General features: G+C 34.3%; 1 long non-coding RNA gene across 1 annotated transcript; it reads left to right on the forward strand.

Moving 5' to 3' along the window:
- The first annotated feature begins 2,792 nt into the window (after nucleotides 1–2,792).
- On the forward strand, nucleotides 2,793–8,286 carry LOC131507163 (uncharacterized). The gene is made up of 5 exons (XR_009259377.1): nucleotides 2,793–2,879; nucleotides 4,726–4,790; nucleotides 4,893–4,954; nucleotides 7,363–7,593; nucleotides 8,065–8,286. It is a non-coding gene; the product is annotated as an uncharacterized LOC131507163 (long non-coding RNA).
- The last annotated feature ends 1,334 nt before the right edge of the window (nucleotides 8,287–9,620 follow it).

The raw sequence follows: 9,620 nt of genomic DNA on the forward strand, positions 1-9,620 counted from the left end.
AATACCTAGGCATAAACCTAACCAAAGATGTAGAAGATCCGATGCTGAAAACAATAGAAAACTTATGAAAGAAATTGAAAAAGACACAAAGAAATGGAAAAAACACTCCATGCTCGTGGATTGGAAGAACAAATATTGTTAAAATGTCAATACTACCCAAGCAATATACACATTCAATGCAATCCCAATCAAAATTGCAACCACATTCTCCTCAAAGTTAGAACAAACAATCCTATAATTTGTATGCAACGACAATGACCCCCGTATAGCCAAAGTAATGTTGAAAAGAAGACCAAAGTGGGAGGCATCCCAATCCCAGACTTTAGTCTTTACTACAAAGCTGTAATCATCAAGACAGTATGGTATTGGCACAAAAGCAGACACATAGACCAATGGTATAGAATAGAGAACCCAGAATCGGACCCACAAATGTATGGCCAACTAATCTTTGAAAAGCAGGAAAAAGTATCCAATGGAAAAAAGTCTCTTTAGCAAATGGTGCTGGACAGCAACATGCAGAATGAAACTGAATCACTTTCTTATACCATACACAAAAAATAAACTCAAAATGGATGAAAGACCTAAATGTAGGACAGAAAGCCATCAAAACCTAGAGGAGAAAACAGGCAACAATTTCTTTGACCTCAGCCGCAGCAATTTCTTGCTCGACAAGTCTCCAAAGGCAAGGGAAATAAAAGCAAAAATGAACTATTGGGACCTCATCAAGATAAAAAGCTTCTGCACAATGAAGGAAACAATCAACAAAACTAAAAGGCAACCAATGTAATGGGAGAAGATATTTGCAAATGACATATTTGATAGAGGGTTAGTATCCAAAATCTATAAAGAACTTACCAAACTCAATACCCAAAAAACAAATAGTCCAGTGAAGAAATGGGCAGAAGACACGAATAGACAATTTTCCAAGGAAGACATCCAGATGGCCAACAGACATATGAAAAGATGCTCATCACCACTCATCATTAAGGAAATACAAATCAAAACCACATTGAGATACTACCCCACACTGGTCAGAGTGACTAAAATTAACAACTCAGGAAACAACAGATATTGGCGAGGATGTGGAGAAACAGGAACCCTCTTGCACTGTTGGTGGGAATGCAAACTACTGCAGCCACTCTGGAAAATAGTGTGGAGGTTCTTCAAAACATTAAAAATAAAACTATCCTATGACCCAGCAATAGCACTACAAAGAATTTATCCAAAGGATACAGGAATGCTGATCCATAGAGGCACTTGTATCCCAATGCTTATAGCAGTGCTTTCAACCATAGCCAAATGTCCGTCAATTGACGAATGGATAGAGAAGATGTGGTTTATATATACAATGCAATACTACTTGGCAATGAAAAAGAATGAAATTCTGCCATTTGCAACAAAGTGGATGGAACTGGAGGGTATTACACTAAGTGAAATAAGTCAATCAGAGAAAGATATCATATGTTTTCACTCATATGTGGAATTTAAGAAACTTAACAGAAGACCATGGGGGAAGAGAAGGGGAAAAAATAGTTTCAAACTGAGAGGGAAGCAAACCATAAGAGACTCTTAAATACAGAGAACAAATTGAGAGTTGATGAGGTGGGGGTGGTGGTGAAATGGGTGATGGGAATTGAGGAGGGCCCTTGTCAGGATGAGTACTGGGTGTTGTATGTAAGCGATGACCCACGGGAATCTACACTGAAACCAAGAGCACACTGTATACACTGCATGTCACCTATCTTGACAATAAATTATATTAAAAAATAATAGATAAAAGGGTAAATATAAAAGCTTAGGACAATATCTTATGAATACTCAAAGAATAGTTTTCTACATGAAAAAGCAAGCAGCCACCTGAGGCAGCCACCTGAATCAAAGTACACATGGGCTTTAATAAGAAAATTTACTACTCACTTCCAAAGAAATGCCTGTTGTTTTCCTTTTGATTTTATGTACCAAATGTACAACCTGAGGTTTTTGAGTTTAAAACTACACACATATGCATGCAATCACACACAGCTATACAAATTGTTTTAGAAGGCCAAGATCATGCAAACTATTCTTTGAGTATTCATAGGTTGTTGCTCATAATTTTTTTTAAAAAGCACCTTTGGAAATTTTTCTATTCATAATGACCCCTCTAATACCGTTTTTACCACTAATATTTGTTTTTCCTATAGTGGAAGAATGGCAAGTAACCAAACTCAGAAATGTTACGAGGGGTGACTGTTGGTCTTAGGCATTAAATAGAACTTTGTTTAGTAAATAAACTGTCTCCAGGTGGAAAGATCCCATGCAGAACCCAGAGAAACCTTTGTGCGAGAGAAACCGCCAAATAGACTATCATGATCCATTCTTTCTTTGTTCTCATGCTTGGTCTTCCAGCTTCACTCCATCTCCTGGCCTCCCTTGCATGTGGCCATGTGACTAAGTTTAGGTTAATGGGGTGTGAGTAGAAATGATGGGTGCAACTTGTCATCTCCTTCCAGATGCTTCACCTGGGTTTGAACACACTCTCTGCTGGCTGGCAATGGTGATGCCATGAGCAACTTTGGAAGCACCTGTTACAACCATATTTCCCAGGTGTGATAGAATGATTATTTGTGTCCCCCTCCCCAGCTTCTTATGTTGAAGCCCAATCCCCAATATAATAGTATTTGAAGGCGGAGATTTGGGGAGGCAAATAGGTCATGAAGGTGGAGCCCTCATGAATGGGATTAATGTCGTCATAAAAGAGATGCCAGAAAGCACGTTCACCCCCTTCTGCCTTATGAGGACATGGGGAGAAGATAGCCAACTGTGAACTAGGAAGCCAGCCCTCACCAGACAGAAAATCTGTCAGTGCTCTGATCTTGGACTTCCCAGACTCCAGAACTGTGAGAAATAAATGTGTTTATAAGCAAAAAAAAAAAAAAAACAAAAACAAAAACAAAAACAAAAACAAAAAAACAAACAAAAAAACCCCACAGTTGTAAATAAATGCTATCACCAATTAACTGTAACCTCTCTAAAACTCCTATTAAATAAATTAAATTTAGCAGATAAGATCTAGGATGATATTTAGTATTTGATTTGCTCCTTTTGAAATATGAAATACTAGCCTCCAAGGAATTAATAGGCTAACTAAGAAAATTAAATTTTTTATAAGATTTGTTTATTTGTAAATTTAACATATTATACATGTATACAATTACTATTTAATGCTTATCTATGTTGCAGGAAAAAAAAACAGAGAATACAAACTAGACCAAGGAAAATTTTTTCTGTTTTCCTATTTTCAAAGAAATCTCAAAAAAGATTATGGTTTATCTACAAACTCACACACGAATTTCTTATTGACAGTAACCAAATGGTGGAAAGACAATGAAAAGAACGTATGTTAGAAAAACATTTCAAGTGTTGAGACAATATAGCTAAGCTCTACTCAACATACATCATTTTTATCAAAATTACATGAAAACTAAAATTCCAGTCTCTTTAAATGAGTTGTTTGTTTAAAAAAGTTTTTTTAATGTGTATTTATTTTGTAGAAAGAGAGAGAGACAGAGCACACGCAGGGGAGGGGCAGAGAGAGAGGGAGGCACAAAATCTGAAGCAGGCTCCAGGCTCCCAGTCGTTAACACAGGGCCTGATGTGGGGCTCAAACTCCTAAACCATGAGATCATGATCTGAGCTGAAATCAGACACTTAACTGACTGAGCCACCCAGGCACCCTAAGTTTATTTTTAAGGTATTGATATGATGGGAAAATTTTCTAAATTGAAAAAGAGTTGATAGAATTTCAATTGGCACCAAACATATTATTAGTGTACATTGTCAATTTTGCTTTTTACTTCTGTGATATTGGCTTCAAAAAATAAAAGTCTATAAACAAAGTAAATCTTTCATTGGTTTGCTTAACTTCTTCAGCATGGTTTTGCATGTGTATAACAGGAAATTCTACAATTCTAAATATAAACTCATCTTTTTTGAGAGGAAAAATGTACTTGGTATTTAAAATAATTTAGTCTGTTATGCTCACATATTTAAGTATTTATTTTAAATGTCACTATGAAATGTTAATTTTGATATTTTCCTTATATTTAATCTCTTGGTATATATATATATATATATATATATATATTTGTACTAGAAGATGAACAGTTCACAAATAAGATCAACACACTTCAATTTAAAACTTATCATCAGGGGCACCTGGGCGTCTGACTTCAGCTCAGGTCATGATCTTGCAGTTTGAGGGTTTGAGCCCCACATCAGGCTCTATGCTGATAGCTCGGAGCCTGGAGCCTGCTTCGGATTCTGTGTCTCCCCCTCGCTGTCCCTCCCATGCTCATGCTCTGTCTCTCTGTCTCTCAGTAATAGATAAATGTTAATTTTTTTTAAAGAAACTTATCATCAGTAGTAACTACCAAGTTGGGATTCTTTACAACCCAAAATGAAGATACTCGGTATTACATTGTAATCTGAGGACTGTGCTTGTAATGATGTTCCTGTACTTCAAACTTCTAAAAATTTTATTTGCAAAACATTATGACCTGTGTTTTGCAGCAAATGAAAATAAAATAAAGAAGGATTCAGTGTTTTATACCAAGCCTCACATCCAGTGGCAAATATGTAGTTGAAACTCAAAGGAAACATTTACTCAAATTTCATAGCAGAACTTTTTGTTATATAACCATATCATGGGCACAGTATTATGAACTTTAATTTCCCTTTTCTCAGTGAAGGTTTCTTGGTCCACATCTTGGATTCTAAAATCAGAGAAGCTAATTCAGATGTGTGATGAGGTAAGAGTTGCAGAATACTGGGTATCTCTTCTTCATTAAGTTAATATTTTAACAAGAACATTTTCAAGGTAATTTTCTCACTTGGGTTTCTTTATCCAACAGGAGGACTCTCATGGATGGGGTTTGGGGACAGACAGAAAGAATGACAACATTTCCACAGAATAGTAAGAGACCTAACTTTCATAAGGTCTAATTGACGATGTTCCATTAAAATGTTCCCAGTGGCTGTATATTTTGTTTGTATCCATATAAATCTTGCTCTGACTAAACACTATGACTATGTAGGCATTAATCTGATTTTAAATGCTTTTTGTAAAGTGCTAGAATTATTAGTTAAAAGTTAAAGTTAATTCAGTAGTGGGTCACCTGTGTGGCTCAGTCTGTTAAACATCTGACTCTTGGTTTCATCACAGGTCATGATCTCCTTGTTTCTGGGTTCAAGCCCCACATGGGACTCTGCGCTGACAGTGTGGAGCCTACTTGGGATTCTGTCTCCTCTTTCTGCCCCTCCTCTGCTCTCTCTCTCTCTCAAAAATAAATAAATAAATAAACTTTAAAAAATGTTAACTCAGTAGTGGGGGGAAACTAGCTCAGTAGATTCTGGTTTCCTCCCACTAGCTATAATATGTGATATATATCTGCATATATAAGTATATATCTATCTCTCTATATATAGATTGTATGCATATAAGTATATATACAGACTGTATGTATATAAATATCTATATATGGATATATAGATTGTATGTATATAAGTATATATATAGACTGTATGCATGTAAGTGTGTATATATATATATGGACTGTATTCATGTAAGTATATATATATATATATATATACACACACACACACATATATATATACAGACTGTATAGGTATGTATATATCTATGTATATATAGATATATAGCCTGTATGCATATAAGTGTATACATATATATATATATATAGTGTGTATAGATATATAGACTGTATGTACATAAGACTATATATATACATATATATACACATACACACATAAACACAAAGAATATACATACATATATACATATGAAATACATATATCACATATATACACATATGTGTGCATATATATTATATATGCATACATGTATTACACTACACTATATATACTATGTATTATAAAACATGAGTACTATTAATATTTTAATATTATATGTGAGGAAATTCAGGGTTCAAAAAGTCATTATCTTTATCAAAGTATATATGTGTGTATATATATATTTATACATACATATAAATTGAGTTTGACTCCAAATGACTCTGAATTCATATTCACTGGAGTCTACCAATTAAATTCTATATTTTCACTTTAGTTACTTACCTGTAAAACATCTCGGTCTCATTATGAAGACTTCTGGAATACTCTAATTTCCTCAGCAATAAAATTATAATTCCCAAATGGGTTGCATCACAAATGACTCATTGCTTTATATTGAGGTATCTCTATCCTCCTGAAAAATGCATTGGATCCAGCACCAGACTGCCAGGAACTGAGCCCTGCTCTGGCAGCTTGCAGCTGTACAATTTAGGGCAAAAGAATTAATATCTCTGTGGCTCAGTATCCTCATCATAAAAATGAAAATTGTACAGCATACTAACTCCATAAAGTTGTTGCTTAGGATTAAATTATATAAAGCACTTGGAATAATGCCATAGTTATTAATATTATTGCTTCTATGTCAGAGTAAATTTTCATGCTTTTTTCTTCTCTATCTTCAGAAAGTATGTTTTAGAAGACCTTGGTCCCTGTGGTTGATATTCATTTAGCTTGTCACTGTGTATTGTCAAAGAAGCAATTGAGTTAAATTTTGACTGAGCTTATCCTATTTAGTTTAATGTATTTCAATGATACTTGGCCCATGTGTATAAATAAAAGAAATGTAAAACTAACACTGAGTACCTTAACAATTCATAGGATCCTGAATTGATGAGATTAATAAAGACATTTGAGAAAAAATCTTACAAGATAGTTACCATTTGGAAAAATATTTTTATTTAAATAACAATAGCTTAGATACCTATTTTTGAGAATTATTATGCTATTTCCTAACCAAGAGAAGGTTATTCTGGTAGTTAATGCTAATCTTAGCATAGCTTTTAAACATATATTTCATGATGACTCTTTATACTATGATTATAGCTATAATAATTAATAGCTTATTTTATTGTTTATTTCTAGGATCACAATGAGCTTTGTCAACATAAAAGTGGGGATGTAACTGATATTTAATAGCTCAAAGCTTTACGCTAAGCATATAATAAATAAAAACTTTCATCTGTCCTTTATATTTCCCCTGCTGGAGAACAAACTACAGTTTGTATCCATCAAATAAGAATGAAATTCAACACCTTACCTTTCAATAATATTTATTCATGTATTCCACTCTCCCCTCAATAATACAGACTCCAGAGATTTAGGTATGTGCCATATTTTCTTAAGTTGACATATGTCCAAGGTGTCTATTAGGATATTAAGACACCAAATAGATTCAATAAAGTATAGATAGTGCATCCATATTTTGTTCCGTCTTTGTTTTGCCAATTTCAGAGAAAGAGAAAGAGGGAAGACTAACGAAAACACGTCTACTAAACAAATACGGCTTTGTTCCAGCACAGCGCCAAGTATAACTTTACCTACAAAATGATTTTAAAATGCACTTGACAAGAGGGTTTATTATGTCATTAATGTGCTTCCAGGCCTGTTTTATTTTTGCTGTTGGCAATTGCCATAGCAACTTTAGAAGTTCAGAACTTCCTGGTGCTTCCTTTCTGTACAGAGGTAAATATAATCTGTCTTCAAAATCTGTACATGAGTCAAGAGTAAATTTAATGATATATGACAGGGCCAGAGTAGAACAGCACTTGCAATGAGGGATTAATTATAGGTAAAGTGAAGAAATATCAAATGGAAGTGTGAAGAAGCTCCCTTTCCTCCTCTTCCTCCTCCTCCTCCTCCTCCTCCTCCTCCTCCTTCTTCTTCTCTCCTTCTTCTTCTTCTTCTTCTTCTTCTTCTTCTTCTTCTTCTTCTTCTTCTTTTAATTAAGGAATGAAAATATCTGAAAATCTAAGTAGGAATGATGCTGAGTCTAGAGAAAGAAAAGATTGAGTTTGAAGTGATCAATAAATTGAGATGGTAAAAATAATTGTTCAAGTTTCTGTATCACTTAACTCTGTTCATCAGGATGGACAATATAGATGAAATTATAATTTGGGGAGAATCATTTCTACCTTGTTCACTTTTTTTTTGCAGAGTTCTTTCTTGTATGTACTGAGTAATGAATGGCAAAGTGAAGAAAGGATGAAATGAATACATAAGGGAATGAAAGAACGACCAAAACAGCAATATTCACCTTATCTGGTTCCTCTGCTGGCACTAGTAAACTAGTCATAATGTTCTAACGCATGGTTTCCTAAGGAAAAATTCTATAAAAGCCTCGATCGCCAGGTGGTGTAAAATAAATTTTGAAATGATTCAAGGTTTTTCTGAAACTTTTCCAGAAACCTTTTGCAGGTGTTTTTAATAGAGAAAATGTGCCCATCTGTGAATGTTTACACACAAAAACTCTATCAACACATCCATAGATTCAAAACAGCCTGACATTCAGCAAGCTCCTATTATGTGCATAAGCATATGTGATTAATTTTATTTACAGTAGTTTATTACTGTGTGTATTTATTCATGAATGAAACAATGGGGAAGATATGGACGCAGCTGTCTGTGATTTAGCATTCAAGTTATTTGGACCAAGCGACTAAGCTATTATGTACTTCTTGAAAAAGGATTTTGAGAAAGTTATCGACCACCTAAAGCTCTCAATGCTGTTGCTGATTGCCTTTTGTACGGAGTTTTTCATTCATGAGAAGCCTTCCTACGTGCTGTGCTACGTGCAGCCATTTCTTTACTAAAGTACTGTAGAAACGAATCTGTAGTTCATATTTAATGTATAAAGGAGGAGGAAGTACACAGTAAACCTTCATAAGATAGTGCATTTGCATGGTACTCACCTGTAACTTCATGTTGCAAAACCAGTGAAGCAGATTTTAATGCATCCCAGCACTGAGCCTATCAATTAAAATACTGTCTGGGATGGGAGCAGGGCATCAGTCTTTATTTATTTTCATGTCTCCACAAATAATTCCTACATGAGGTCGGAGTTGACAAGTACTCCTATATATAAAAAAAGTATAAGCTAGTTTGAAAGACATAGAATGCACATTAAATACAAACATATGAATGTTAAGAAAAGTAAATGAGAATAATTCAAATTTGGTATAAAACTTAGGAAAGAACAACAATACTAAAGGAAGGTAACAAATTTGACACACTTTAATTAAAATGTAGGTTATAACAAGAAGAAAATTTTTCCCTAATGAGTATGAAATGAACACGTTTGAAATCCACAGCAGTTCAATACCAATGGAAGAGTTATTTTCCATTATTTCAATTTAATGGAAGACAGAAAGAATGAAAAAACAAAACCAAAAACAAAACCTGTATGGTATTTATAAGTTATATTGCAAATCTAGTTGATAATGATGAGGAAAATTACACTCAGTACTTCCGACAACTCTTTTAAGGCTCTTGACCTACCTATAAATCTAAAGCTCCACTTAAAATACCCTTATCTTCTAGCCAAGCCTATCCCTTCTCCATGAACTGTTTAATGGATTGTGTTCAGCAGTGTAATTCCCTCGACTTCCACATGGTGGCACGGATTTCCTCCTTTTCTACTTAACTCCCTGTGGTAATATAATAGCAAGACTCCCCCAATTAATGGAAATATTCTCAAATTTTGTTATCTCTGA

This window comes from Neofelis nebulosa, chromosome 3 (assembly GCF_028018385.1).
Source record: "Neofelis nebulosa isolate mNeoNeb1 chromosome 3, mNeoNeb1.pri, whole genome shotgun sequence".
In the NCBI taxonomy this organism is placed as follows: Eukaryota; Metazoa; Chordata; class Mammalia; order Carnivora; family Felidae; genus Neofelis; species Neofelis nebulosa.